The sequence below is a fragment of the Ammospiza nelsoni genome, chromosome 15, assembly GCF_027579445.1.
Source record: "Ammospiza nelsoni isolate bAmmNel1 chromosome 15, bAmmNel1.pri, whole genome shotgun sequence".
Lineage (NCBI taxonomy): Eukaryota > Metazoa > Chordata > Aves > Passeriformes > Passerellidae > Ammospiza > Ammospiza nelsoni.
In genome coordinates, this window is record NC_080647.1 from 84,882 (window position 1) to 99,524 (window position 14,643).

The following is a 14,643-nucleotide window of genomic DNA, read 5'->3' on the forward strand; positions in this document are numbered from 1 at the left end:
TATATTACTCATTATGTATAATATGTATCCTATTCAAATAATAGAGATAAATTATTTTTTAAATTACGTACCATATCTACTGTTACAAATTTTTCTTATATTTTTAATTTTTATATTAACCTTTAGCTATTTATGATCTATTTCTATTCTTAGATTTCTACCTTTATATTATTTGTATTTATAATTTTTATACTGAAACACCTGCTTTTGCCACATAAAAAAAAAAACTCCCCTTTATTTTAAACTACTTAGAAAAACCTAGAGTATATCAATATGGTGTAACATATAACAAACGATAGATATGATAGATGTAAAATTGATATAAATAGTGTAGTGTATTATAGGAAATAAACATAAATCAATACGATCCATAATACAAGTAATACTGTATATATATTACATTTATGTTATTTCATATTTTAAACAATTTAACAATTCTTTATCTAGCCGCATATACTTGAAAAACATTTCTATATTTATACTTTGGTTGCGAATTTTTTCTGAGTGTTTTCTGGGTCTTTTCTTGCCCTTCTTGGAATTTTTTTCTGGGTTATTTCTTGTCCATCTTGGGGTTTTTTTCCAGGTTTTTTCTTGCCCATCTTCAGACTTTTTCTGGTTGTTTTATTGCCCATCTCAGGGTTTCTTTCTTGGGGTTTTTTCTGGGTTTTTTTCTTGCCCATCTGGGATTATTTTCTGGGGTTTTTTTCTCGTTTCTTTCTTGCCCATCCTGGGCTTTTTCTGGGTTTTTTTCTTGTGCATCATGGGTTCTTTTTCTGGTTTCTTCCTGCTCATCTTCGTCTGCTTCTCTGGGTTTTAAGCCAACATAGGTACATACCATGTCAGTTCATGCAATACAACCCGGCTGGGGATTTTTTATTCTAAATTTAACAAGGAGTCGCAAAACCTGGAAAGCAAAAGTCACACACACAAGGTTAAATCCAGTCAGCATGCGCTCACACACGCAGAGACGAGCAGACACAGACAGACACAGCCACGTGCTCTCACACAATCTTCCCACTTAAACGCTCACTGCGCCCCTTACTCGAGATGCTGAAGAACGTGCTGTGACACATCTTCTGGCTGCCGCTCCTTGAGGCAAAATGGCAGATCCTGGGGAAATCAGCAGCCTCGGGGACCTGTGAGATGACAGGAAGGGTCAACGAGTGGCTATCTGACAGCTAGGACTTGTCCCCACTCTGGACTGATAAATTTTCTACCCAAAATCCAATAGAAGACAGATGTATAGGTACATACAACATAAGCCACCATAGGCAGATACAATACAAGCCAGGACTTGCAAAAATTCTCTGGAAGATGAGTTCTTGAGCCCTATTCCCTTTCAGAAGAAGGAACCTACAGAACTACGGCAGTCATCTGAGGAGGTGCATCAGAAAAAAAGGTTGGGACAAGAGTCAGACTGTTGCATGATAACTGAAGAGCTCCAGATATCCTGTGTCCATCTACAAATCCCATCTAGAGTCCAACTACACCCCACATTACACATTCCAAGTCTCCAAGACTTCTCCTATCGCACCAGGCTATGCGGCAGGGCAGAGCAGCCCCGTCCCAAATGTGTGCTGACACTCGTGACACAGGACAGGACGTGACAAACAATGGGCACAAGACACAGACAGAAATCTCTTGGCAAGGAAAATGGCTGCAAGGACTGAGAGAATGCAAAAGGAGATGACTGAGTTCAAACAGATGGTGGGCTGATGAGGCTCAGAGAACCCTAAAGGAAGAAGATGATAACTGAATGATTTATTCCAAGAACTGCAAAGATGGATGCCTACGAATCCTACAGTCAGAATCCTCTACCTAACCCCATATTAATACAAGTCCTAATCCACCATAATGGATCCAGGTGGGGCATAGCTGTCCATACAGCTCAGAAGAACACCTGACGAGACGTCTGACTGGATGCTTCCAAAGAGAGAAGAGAGTCTGATGCCTGTCTGAGCTCCCGAGTCAAAAGTTCTGCGGCCCGGGTGCCAGACCAGGGAATGCAGAGATCACAGATGCTAACAATGATGCCAAGATTAATGACAGGCACGCTAAGGTAAAAGTCATGGGATACACAAACAACACATAATACACAACAGACAAGTGACACAAGACACACCAGGACTGCTCTGCCCTGCAACACCTCAGCACTGTGATGAAAAGTGAGACTTGGCTTTCATGGGGTCCAAGGGGCCACTTCATGAAAACGCCCCCCCCCCCCCCCAAATTGGACTCAAAACCCCCTCCCAGGAATTCCCAAACCAGCACCCTGCTTTCATCCCCTCTGTGGGTCACAGCCCGCTACTTATCTCTCAGACATCTGGGGATGCTGGTCCCTTTCAGGTGCAAAGAAAGGCCACCTCGTCAGCTGGGAAGGTCCTGCTGGCAGTGGGCTGGGGTCTCTCAGACAGCTGTATTAAAAAAAACCAAACATCAGTGCCTGATCTTGTCACTGCATCGGCCAAAACCCCACCACTCTGCTACTCACCGCGCTCCTAAGAAGGCCCGGCACCTCCTAACTCTGACCCTCTGCCATGGATGCAAGGCATCTGCACCTGAAAGAAAGTTAGAACTTATGTCAAACACCACCAGGATAACTCAAAAGCTGCAAACACCTTATGTCAATCTAAGAATATCATCTAGAGCCCAAGTACAGCCCACATTACAAATTCCAACGCCCCATGGTTTGTCCTACTGCAGCACGCCATGCGGCAGGGCAGAACAGCTCCAGCAGAAATGTGTGCACACACCCGTGACACAGAATGTGACAAACAGGGGGACATTAAACACGACACATCATGCTTGTGGTGAGGGCCTCAAGGGGAGAAGGCAAAAGGGACCCCAAAGACACTAGGTAACACGGAACACCAGACAACACGACACAGACCGGAGCTGTTCTGCACTGCCTGCGTAAAAGCTGCCATCAAAAGTAGAGCCTCTCCCTTTAGCTCTCCTAAGAGGCCCTTGGAGAAGACTACTTTTCCCTCTGGTGATTTTTAAATCTGGCCCAAAACTCCCGATCTACTACTCTCCCATCTCCAGGCCGTGGCCCCCAACTTATCTTTTGCATGATCGGTGATGCGGATCCACGTTGCACCTGAAATGAGTCTGCCTCGGAGGGCCTCGTGACGGCCTGTGAGCCTCTCAGTCAGCTGCAATAAAGAAAACCAAAATCAAAGAGTGAGTCCAGAGTTATGTGGGCCAAATCCCACCAAGGCAGCTACTTGCCCTCTCCTGAGTGTGCCTGGCTCCTTCAGGCTCCAGCTTCATCCTGATTCCAAGGCTGTGGCCTTTACTAAGGGTGGGACCTGGGTTAGAGAAAGGCAAAGTTAAATGGCATTCCTCTGAGTGCAGTGGATGACCTGTGTGCACCTGACATGGGGCCCTCTGGCACAGATTTAATCCATCTGAATCTGAAAAAAAGGACAAGAGTCACACTGTTGCAGGATAACTGATGAGCTCCAGATATCCTGTGTCCATCTACAAATCCCATCTAGAGTCCAACTACACCCCACATTACACATTCCAAGTCTCCAAGACTTCTCCTATCGCACCAGGCTATGCGGCAGGGCAGAGCAGCCCCGTCCCAAATGTGTGCTGACACCCGTGACACAGGACAGGACGTGACAAACAATGGGCACAACACACAGACAGAAATCTCTTGGCAAGGAAAATGGCTGCAAGGACTGAGAGAATGCAAAAGGAGATGACCGAGCTGAGACCGATGGTGAGCTGATGAGGCTCAGAGAACCCTGAAGGAAGTTGCTAACTGAATGATTAATTCCAAGGACAGTAAAGATGGATGCCTAGGAATCCTACGGTCAGAATGCTGCACCTAACCTCATATTATTGCAAGTCCTAATCCACCATAATGGATCCAGGTGGTGCACAGCTGTCCATACAGCTCAGAACAAGACCTGACAAGATGTCTGACTGGATGCTTCCAAAGAGAGAAGAGAGTCTGATGCTTGTCTGAGCTCCCGAGTCAAAAGTTCTGTGGCCTGGGCACCAGGCCAAGGAATGCAGAGATCGCAGAGGCTAACACTGATGCCAGGGGCACTGACAGGCCCCCCCCCACTAAGTGAAAGATATGGCATACACAAACAACACATAATGCACAATAGACAAGTGACACAAGACACACCGGGACTGCTCTGCCCTGCTGCACACCTCAGCACTGCAATCAAAAGTGAGACTTGGCTTTGATGGGGGCCTAAGGGGCCACTTCATGAACACACCACCCCCCCCCCCCCCCAAATTGGACTCAAAACCCCCTCCCAGGAATTCCCAAACCAGCACCGTGCTTTCAGCCCCTCTGTGGGTCACAGCCCTCTACTTATCTCTCATACATCTGGGGATGCTGGTCCCTGTCAGGTGCAAAGAAAGGCCACCTCGTCAGCTGGGAAGGTCCTGCTAGCACCGGGGCTGGGGTCTCTCAGACAGCTGTATTAAAGAGAACCAAACATCAGTGCCTGATCTTGGCATCGCATCGGCCAAAACCCCACCACTCTGCTACTCACCACGCTCCTAAGAAGGCCCGGCACCTCCTAACTCTACCCCTCTGCCACACATGGAATGCATCTGCACCTGAAAGAAAGTTAGAACATATGTCAAACACCACCAGGATAACTCAAAAGCTGCAAACACCTTATGTCAACCTAGGAATAGCATCTAGAGCCCAAGTACAGCCCATATTAAAAATTTCAACTCCCCATGGTTTGTCCTATTGCAGGAGGCCATACAGCAGGGCAGAACAGCTCCAGCAGAAATGTGTGCACACACCCGTGACAAAGAACGTGACAAACAGGGGGACAGTAAACACAACACATCATGCTTGTGCTGAAAGCCTCGAGGGGAGAAGGCAAAAGGGACCCCAAAGACAGACCAGGTAACACACCATACGGGACAACACGAGACAGACCAGAGCTGTTCTGCACTGCCCGCCTGAAAGCTGCCATTAAAAGCAGAGCCTCTCCCTTTGGCTGTCCTAAGAGACCCTTGGAAAAGGTTGCTTTTCCTTCTACTAGCTTTTAAATCTGTCCCAAGAACTCCCAATCTGCTACTCTCCCATCTCCAGCCCGAGTCCCCCGACTTATCTTTTGGATGATCAGTGATGGGAATCCACGTCGCACCTGAAATGAGTCTGCCTCGGAGGGCCCCGTGATGGCCTGTGAGCCTCTGGGTCAGCTACAACAAAAAAAACCAAAACCAAAGTATGAGTCCAGAGTTATGTGGGGCAGATCCCAGCCATTCAGCTACTTGCCCTCTCCTGAGTGTGCATGGCTCCTTCAGGCTCCAGCTTCATCCTGATTCCAAGGCTGTGGCCTTCATTAGCAGTGGCACCTAGAGAAAGGCAAAGTTAAAGGCATTCCTGTGAGTGCAGTAGATGACCTTGTGTGCTGTAAGACATGGGAATGCCTCTGCTAGGCTTCTGAACAGCCTTGTGGGGGGGGCCCTCCAATAAAGACCCTTCCTCAGCCTGCTGCCTGCAAACCCTCTCCCAAGAACTCACAACTGGATACCTGCTCACCCTCCCTCTCCCAGTCACAATCCTCAACTCACCTGAAGCCTCAATCTCAATCATCATCCTTGACACTGGGCAGATCCCTCTTGTGACATGATCAATCTGCTGAAAAATTGTTGTGCTTGAGAGCTGAGCCATAACAACCACTTCTCTCCCCTCCTCACCTTGACTGCTTGTATCCACATTTGCTTCTTAAAGAGAAAGACGAAGAACAGAGCTGCAACAGAGTCACCATATACACTTCTGCTGCAGAGATAAACAATGCCTCACCTGCTGGTGGGAATCCCTTCACCCCGGATGAGGCCCGCTGGCACAGATTTAATCCATCTCAATCTGAAATAAAGTATATACAGGAGTCAAACTGCTGCAGGATAACTGAAGAGCTCCGGATATCCTGTGTCCATCTACAAATCCCATCTAGAGTCCAATAGCACACCACATTACACATTCCAAGTCCCCGGGACTTCCCCTATTGCACCAGGCTATGCGGCAGAGCAGAGCAGCTCCGGCACAAATATGTGCACACACCCCTGACACAGGACAGACAGGACATGACAAACAAAGGGCACAACACACGGACAGAAATCTCTCGGCAAGGAAAATGGCTGCAAGGACTGAGAGAATGCAAAAGAAGAAGAGTTGAAGCTGATGGCGAGCTGATGAGGCTCAGAGAACTCTGGAGGAAGAAGATGCTAACTGAATGATTTGTTGCAAGAACAGCAAAGATGGATGCCTGAGAATCCTACAGTCAGAATCCTCTACCTGACCTCACATTCTTACAAGTCCTAATCCACCATAATGGATCTGGGTGGGGCATAGCTGTCCATACAGCTCAGAACAAGACCTGAAAAGACATCTGACTGGTTGCTTCCAAAGAGAGAACTTTTGACTGGGGAGCTCAGACAGATATCAGAATCACATCTATGGCCTGGGTGCCAGGCCAAGGAATGCAGAGACCACAGTTGCTAACAATGATGCCAAGGTTTCTGACAGACCCCTCAAAGGCTAAGGTAAAAGACATGAGATACACAAACAACACATAATGCACAACAGACAAGTGACACGAGACACACCAGGACTGCTCTGCCCTGCGCGCCTCAGCACTGTGATCAAAAGGGAGACTTTGCATTTATAGGGCCTAAGGGGCCACTTCATGGACACCCCCCACCTCCAAAGCAGACTCAAAACCCCCTCCCAGTAATTCCCGACCCAGCACCATGCCTTCATCCCCTCTGTGGGTCTTAGCCCTCTACTTATCTCTCAGATATCTGGGGACACACGTCCACGTCATGTACAATAGATGGTGGCCTCTGCATCTGGGAAGTTCCTGCTGGCACTGTTATTGAACAACAACTCCTGTTGTTTTGTAGTCAGCTACATTAAAGAAAACCAAATGTCAATGCATGACCTCAGCAGCACACTGGCCAAACCCCAACAATTCTGCTACTCACCATTGTCCTAAGAATGCCCAGCACAGATATAGGAACAGATGCTTAGAATTGCAGCACAGAAACTTGAGCAATAACAACTGCTTCTGTAGGCTACTCCATGTTCACCTTGCCCATCTCACCTTCACTGCTGATATCCAGCTTTACTTCCTAAAAAGGAAAAGAACAGTAGTGTAACAGAGTCACACTTCACACTCCCCCTGCAGAGACAAAGAGTGACTGACCTGCTCTGGGGAACCTCCTCACCTGGCATGGGTGGATGGATTTTGCCCTGGATTTTATCCTCTGCATCTGAAAGTGAGGACAAAAGTCAAAGGGCTGCAGGATGACTTCACAGCTCCAAACATGCTGTGTCTATCTAGGAATATCATCTAGAGTCCAGTGACACCCCACAAACTGCAAGTCCCCAGGACTTGTCCTATTGCAGCAGGCCATGCGGCAGGGCAGAACAGCTCCGGCACCGATGTGTGCACACACCCGTGACAAAGAACATGACAAACGGGGGACATCAAACACAACACATTATGCTCGTGGTGAGGGCCTCAAGGGGAGAAGGCAAAAGGGACCCCAAAGACACGCTAGGGAACACGGCACACCAGACAGACCAGAGCTGTTCTGCACTGCCCGCCTGAAAGCTGCCATCAAAAGTAGAGCCCCTCCCTTTACCTGTCCTAAGAGGCCCTTGGAGAAGATTGCTTTTCCCTCTGCTAATTTCTAAATCTGCCCCAACAACTCCCAACCTGATACTCTCCCATCATCCCATCTCCAAGCCATGACCCCCAACTTATCTTTTGGTTGATCGGTGATGGGAATCCACATTGCACCTGAAATGAGTCTGCCTCCAAGGGCCCTGTGATTGCCTGTTAGCTTCTTGGTCAGCTACAATAAAGAAAACCAAAACCAAAGTGTGAGTCCAGAGTTATGTGGGCCAAATCCCAGCCATTCAACTACTTGCCCTCTCCTGAGTGTGCCTGGCTCCTTCAGGCTCCAGCTTCATCCTGATTCCAAGGCTGCGGCCTTTATTAGGTGTGGCACCTGGGTAAGAGAAAGGCAAAGTTAAATGGCATACCTGTGAGTGCAGTGGATGATCTTGTGTGCTGCAGGACATGGGAATGCCTCTGCTAGGCTTCTGAAAGCCTGGGGGGGGGGGGGGGGGGGGGGGGTGTGTGCTCAAATAAACACGCTTTCTCACCCTGCTGCTTTCAAAACCCCCCAGAAAAACTTCCTAACCAGATACCTGCTCACCATCCCTCTCCGAGTCACAATCCTCATCTAAACCCTCAATGTAAAACATTATCTTCACCACTCTTTTGTGACATGATAAAACTGCTGAAAAATCTCAAGTGTCACACTTGGCACAACCTGGAATTTCTGGAAGCTGCACTCTTCCAAAGAAAAACAAAACCAACAACAAAAACCCCAAAACCAAAACAAAACAAAAAAACCCACAAAAGCAAAACCAGGAAATACCAAAGCACCTTACCACCCCTAAGCACACAACCCAAAAATCAAGAACTTAAATACTCTCTGTGTCCATTGCTGCTTTCTTCACAATGGCTTCAAGCCTCTGTTGCTTTAAATATCTAAAAGCACCTGCTAAAAGCAAGATGAGATAAGCTGAAAGAGCCTTTCCACTGAAATGAGAGGAGAGCTCTTACCCCAGCACATCCCGGAGAGGGAATGAAGCCCCTCAGCCCAGGCTGGGGTTAATATACCCCTGATTGTGCCCACCTCTCATTTCCATGGCACCCAGGAAAAGGGAGGGGGCAAATCCCACTGGGTATAAAAGCCCTCAGAGCAGCTGCAGCTGTTTGGCCCCTCTGACTTGAATTCAAGGGGAGTAAAGGGCTTGATATAGGAGAAAGCTCTTCGGGGAAATGGCAGCACTCTCTGTTTTGCTACAGCTACTTGGAACAAAAGGGCAGAAAACAGGTATGAAATAAAACCTTGTATTTAGGCATCGTAGCTTGGTAATTTGGGCAATTTATGTAAGTTAACAGCAACTTATCAAGTTGCCGCTAACTTGCATAATTATTCTTCAGTGACTGCTAAGTAGTACTTCATGTGTGACTAAGTAGAGTGGAGAAGAATACTAATGATATGAGTCATCAAAGTCTCCTTAGAATGTCTAATTGGAGCTATCTCCATTTTAAATAAAAATAAGAAAAATAATAGACTTCCACGTGGTATTAGGATTACATATGTGAACACGTGCTGGCCTTGCTCCCATCCAAAATATTTGATACCAGGATGTGGGTAGAAGTGCCCTGGAATGCAGTTTTAAACCCCTAAAAAGCTGGAAAAGGCGAAGTTCGCTTTAAGTGCACCCCTTAAAATGAGGAAATAGGTCAGTTACCTCCACTTAGACTAATACAGTGGCAAATAAATGGCTTCTCCCCTTTAATTTAATCCCCTAAAACATTGGGCAAAGAGGAGCATTCCTCAGCTTAAATCTCTCCAGTGATGGAAAACGGGGGCTTTTTCCATCAATTCAAACCCTTAAAAAGGAGGAACAGTTCGGCTTCCCTCTCCGTTTAAGCCTTATTATGATGAAAAGGGCAGAGCTACCCTTAATTCGAACTCATAAAAAAGCATCATCAAGGTTTTCCCCTTCCATTTAAACTGCAAAATAATGAAAGATGGGGACTCTCTATCAATTAAAACCCGTAACGGCATGGAAGAGGCAGGGTTTCCTTCGATTGAGACCATTGAAGTTGCAGGGGAAGCAGATTCCTCTTCAATTTGAATGCGGACAATTGTGGGAAAGGAAGCTTTGCCCCTCAATTAAATCCCCTTTCTCCTACCAATCCCTCCCTTTTCTGGGGGCACTGGGGAGGGACTGATAAAAGCTGAAAGTCCTCCAGGACCCCGCATGCTGCCCCACCTGCTCTGGTGCTGCCCCTTGGCACGACGGCTCCTCCCTCGGCATTTTCTCCGAGCGGGGCTCCGTGCCCGCACGCACCTGGCTGCTCCGCAGCCCCTGCCGGATGCTCCCACCGCCGTTCCCCGAGGGACATTCGGGATACTTCCGTTTCCTTCTCTGGGCTGGCAGTTCCCTGTGCAGGTGTGCCCAGGTAACCCTCCGAAAGCAGCCTCTGGCAGGAGCTGCCCCCTCCTCATTCTCACTGGTCACACCTGGAGCTGCTGCACCTTGGAGTGGGAGGATTTTAGCCAGATTTCTGGAATGCTTGCTGCAGGACTCCGTAACTCAGGGCCAAAAAGATTTTCTCCAAGCTGTGAAATTAAAAAAAAAAAAAACCCCAAAAAAACTAAGTCAATCTTGTACTTCAAGCAATTTGTAATCTGGAAGTTTGTATGGACTGACTGTCAACTCTCAGGAAAATAAACACCCTGCTATCTTATCTTGCCCCTACATAGTGAAGCAATCTAATAATTTGCAATAAAATTTACTGGCTTCTAGTTCATGAACTATTAATGGTATTTGTTATGATTTTATGATGCTGTTTACAGGTCAGTGTTCTGAGGGTAGTTCCAGCCCTCCCTTGGCCCACTGTCCTCTGCAACCAGGCCCCTGTGCTGTGTGGCTGTAAATGGCAGCTGATGCATCTGTTTTGAAGAAAAACGGTGAGAATTGTATGTTGAAACTTAGTACCGGTTCCCTGTGCTGTTCAGTATTTTACACTGAACCAAATAATATGTGTTCTGGGCTTTAATTCTTTTTTATTGGTGCTTTATCTCAGGGGAGCTGGGCAGAACTGGGTAAGTCTGATGACCAGAGAGCGTGAATAATATTTGCACAGCTTTCTGTGTTTTCAGTGCTCAGTCAATGACAACTAACATAAATTACAAACGCTGAGGAAATGCAAGAATGCTCCTGTCATTGTGTGCTTTTTAGTTTAGGTACCAAAGTGAAATGTGCACTGATTTGAAGAAAGCTCAGCCCAACTGGAGCTAAACATCCTTTAATTAACCTTTGCAGGATAGCTTAAAAGTTATTCAAGAAGGTCTTGGAACATGGCAGCCAGAAATGCCTGAAGAGTTCACAGAAACTGCAAGCACCTGTTAAAAGCACAAGAATATGGATCTTTTTGTTTTAGAATAAAAATGGCTGGTTAACAAACATCCTGAAGAGTCAGCCACCCACATTCTTCCTCCAAAGAATTGCACATTCTTAGCTTCTGGGTTCTGAGATGTAATTACAGTATGAGGAGGTTTGGGAGAGCTGAAAAGTCACCATAGCAACCTCCTGGCAAAAATCTTCGCTCATCCAACCTAAAGCAAAATTTATTTTTATCTGAATGGCCTTACTGAGCCTGAACGTGTTCTGTGTTCTGGCTCTCTGCTTCATTTCATTGTACTCCTCAGACACAGTCTTTTCCTGCTCTAAGTCCTAAAGGCCATCTTCTAAATCTTCTAAATGAAAGTTTTGACTAAAAATGGATGCAGGATGCTGGCTGTTAAATCGTGGTGTGCCTCTGAGTTAAGAAAGAGGTGCCCTCTCATGGCATTCCAGACCCTTTGCCATCAGCTCTAGTGAAGCTGATAAAAAACCTGTGCTGAATAATTTTAAGCATTGAAGTGAACTGAAAAACAGATAAAAGAAGATGAAGGAAATAAAAATCATTGAAAGTCCTGTGCAGTCCCTGTTCAGAAGAAAGAAAGGCTCTGCATGCAAGAGTTTATGCAAGTTCTAGAAGCTAGGAGAAGCTATGCAGCATGGGCTTGGTGAGACGCAGTGCTTGCCAAGCAATTTTCATGGATGTGATCTGCCCATGATAGGAGACTGAGACCTGCTGGTCGAAGTTGCTGGATGGCAGGAGGGTGCTCAGCTGCAGCTATTTGACTGTAAGAGGGTCTGTGCGGGTGCACAGGGGGAAGGCAAAGCAGGAGAAGAGCTGCTGAGATATAAAGCAGTTTGGTTAAGGGGTGCTCTCAGTTTTTTGAGGAAAAACTTGAAGTCTGCGGTGTTTAAATGGGGGTAACCAAGAGGAGGAGACAGATTTGTGAGCAATAAGGTGACGATGGATGGGTACGTAGGGAAGCTGAAGGAAGGGATGCTTCTATTACTTTTGGAGCCTAGAGTACCTGGACTAGCAGGGTGCGCTGCTCAGCAGCCTTGGGAGGTTGAGGCTTTCTCTGGTTTTTCTTACATCCCTCTCAGACCCAGTAAGGGGAGTGAACAACCTGGAGCTGCTGTCAGAACATTTAAGATCACGCTCCTGCAGGAGACAGCTACCACGCCTCCAGGGCTGATTTTGTCCCTCTGGAGCTAACTCACAAAATTCAGAAGTTGATCTCTGGCTGACCAAAGTGACAGGCACACAGGGGTGTCCTTCTCAGGGGCCACTCTCTCTGAGACCTCACTCATGAAATCTTTCTCAGCAGCAAGCAACAATTAGTATTTTTGGAACTTGGCAATGACTAATTAATATCTTGCAGGAAGGAAGAAAGAAGCTGGTGTTCATCTTTATACTACACAAATATGGGCTAGCTATTGGGGGTAATTTTCAACTAGAGTTCTTCAGTGCAGTCACTTTTGAAACAGAAATGAGGGGATCTCTTCAGTTGTTTCTGTCTAATTTGTGTTTTACAGTGCTGCATACTCTGGACTTTGCTCTGGACAAAACCTGGGTGATCCTGTGACGTACCGTAGGCTGGGAGGGTAATGATTTTTTTCTTAAATATTATTGCAAAAGTCAACAAATCATTTCTGGAGTAATAAAAGAGAAGGTTGAAAGCAGAGATTTGTTATTGTAGCAGATTTTCCAGGACCTTAGAAAAGTGGTTTCAAAACAGAACAACTTGCTCTTCATTTCCTGACCCACCGAAAACATTGCAATGTCCCATCTGATTTCCTCTTCATATTTTCTTCACTGGTCTTTTGGCATCTGACAGAAGAAACAGTGTGGAGCAAAAATCTACCTGAGCCACGCTACACAGGGAGGTGAGTTTTTGAGCAGAGCCTTTAAATAACTATGGTGTTCTTAGAAGAAAGTATGAAAATATATTTACGTGCCACGGGCTGGGAGCACAATGTTTTATTCCTTAAATGTTACTGCAAAATCAGCAAAAAATTGTCAGAGTAATAGCATTGAAAGCTGGGAGATTTGTTGTCACAGCAGTAAATGGAAAACTGGATGCCATTTCCTAACATTGTAAATTTTGTAAAGTGCAATTTTTAAAGGAAATGGATGGAGTTGTCATTAGCTCAGAGGTTTTTATAATTTTCTAGTGTCTGAACACAAAGGGACAGCTTTCATTTTGCCAGTGGGCAGGGTGCCGTAACCCTATGTGGAGAGCCCCAGGTGAGGGCTGTGTCTGATGTGAAGCCAGGTGACTCCATGGAATGGAGCGTGGCCACCTTAGACGATCTGAGGATCTAGTTCATCCCTCACAGTCATTTTATGTAACTCATGAATAAGTTAAGATTTAATCCAGTTTGGTCCTGAACCAAGATTAAGTCCTTCCTTTGATGCCTGGTGAAGTGAGTAGAGGAAGCAGAGTGGCACAAGTGGAGTTGCAGGGCACAGGGAGCGAGTCTGGGGCTCTCAGACATCGAGGCTGCCTGTCCACTTTTTGTTGAGCCGGTTTAACTGTAGTCATTTTGCAAGCAACTTTAGTCAAACTGAAGCACAAAACAGAATAAAGCCCTTTCTGTTTAGACTGGCATATTTGGATTTAAGCGTTCAGTATATGCTTATACCCTGGAACTAGCCCTGTCTCAATTGTAAACGTGTTCCCAAGGCTGAATTACACTGATGAAAATTTGCTTGTAGTCACAGCCCACGAGTGAGAACAAATACTTTTACTGGCTGTGCTGTCTGTGAGAAGTGTCCTGTTTCTCCCTTTGCCCTGTCTGCTGCTGTGTGGTTTACCATCCCACCAAAGTCTGTAGGATATCACTGCGGGTCAGCACAGCCAGCTTAGAGGCACTGGTAGGGCTTTCTCTTCTCATGTTCCCCTATGTTTTTAGGAACTTCACCACTTTGTCAAAGCAGACTGGAAGGTGATTACAGGCCTACAGAGTTGTGACAGGTGACCGAAACGTGTTCAGTGTTGTTGTATGAGCTTCATCTCTTTTAGAAACCAGCAGAATCGAGAGGGTTTCTGTAGCTGTGACTTTTACAGAGATGGCTGATCTAGCAACTCAGCCCCATCGCACAGAACGAGGACTTCTGGGCCTCTGTGCTGTCAATGCCATTCCAGCAGATTGCAGGAGCAGTTTGAATTTCTCAGCCAAGTGGGAAGGGGGTGCTCACCAACATCTCTTTTTTCAGACCATGCCTAGAAAATGAAGAGGTTCCTGCGTTGGCCTGAACAGAGCTCTGCTGATAAGGTCTTTTGCATCTTGGTGACTGCTGCTTACCTTTTTCTCCTGACAGGTACAGTAATTCTGCTCAGGACTAATTACATGAATGGTGCTTCCAGCAGGCTCTGGGCATCCACCAGTCTGATGGTGTCTTGATTTGTGCACACACACTTTATCCCTACAGGAGCCCACTTTCCTTGTGTTCTGTCCCAGAGCAGCAGCTCTTATTCTGGCCCTTTGCCTTTAGCCATTATGAGGGTCCCTGAAGCACACTGGCCAAGTCTGGACATAATTCATACTGCAGATGAGCCAGTACTAATAAGAAAATGCATCAAGGAGTGAAATGTCAGGTTTTGATGGCATCACAACCGTCATCCATGTTTGGAGGTGAAAAGGCT

The 14,643-nt window shown here is 46.4% G+C and overlaps 2 long non-coding RNA genes across 2 annotated transcripts; one reads left to right on the forward strand and one right to left on the reverse strand.

The window, feature by feature from the left end:
- Positions 1 to 305: 305 nt before the first annotated feature.
- LOC132080123 (uncharacterized) lies at positions 306 to 1,593 on the reverse strand. Its single transcript, XR_009419499.1, has 2 exons — positions 1,043 to 1,593; positions 306 to 904 (listed from the first exon to the last, which is right to left on the reverse strand). It is a non-coding gene; the product is annotated as an uncharacterized LOC132080123 (long non-coding RNA).
- A 7,206-nt stretch (positions 1,594 to 8,799) lies between these two features.
- Positions 8,800 to 11,016, forward strand: LOC132079834 (uncharacterized). Its single transcript, XR_009419468.1, has 3 exons — positions 8,800 to 8,907; positions 10,447 to 10,560; positions 10,916 to 11,016. It is a non-coding gene; the product is annotated as an uncharacterized LOC132079834 (long non-coding RNA).
- Positions 11,017 to 14,643: the final 3,627 nt, after the last annotated feature.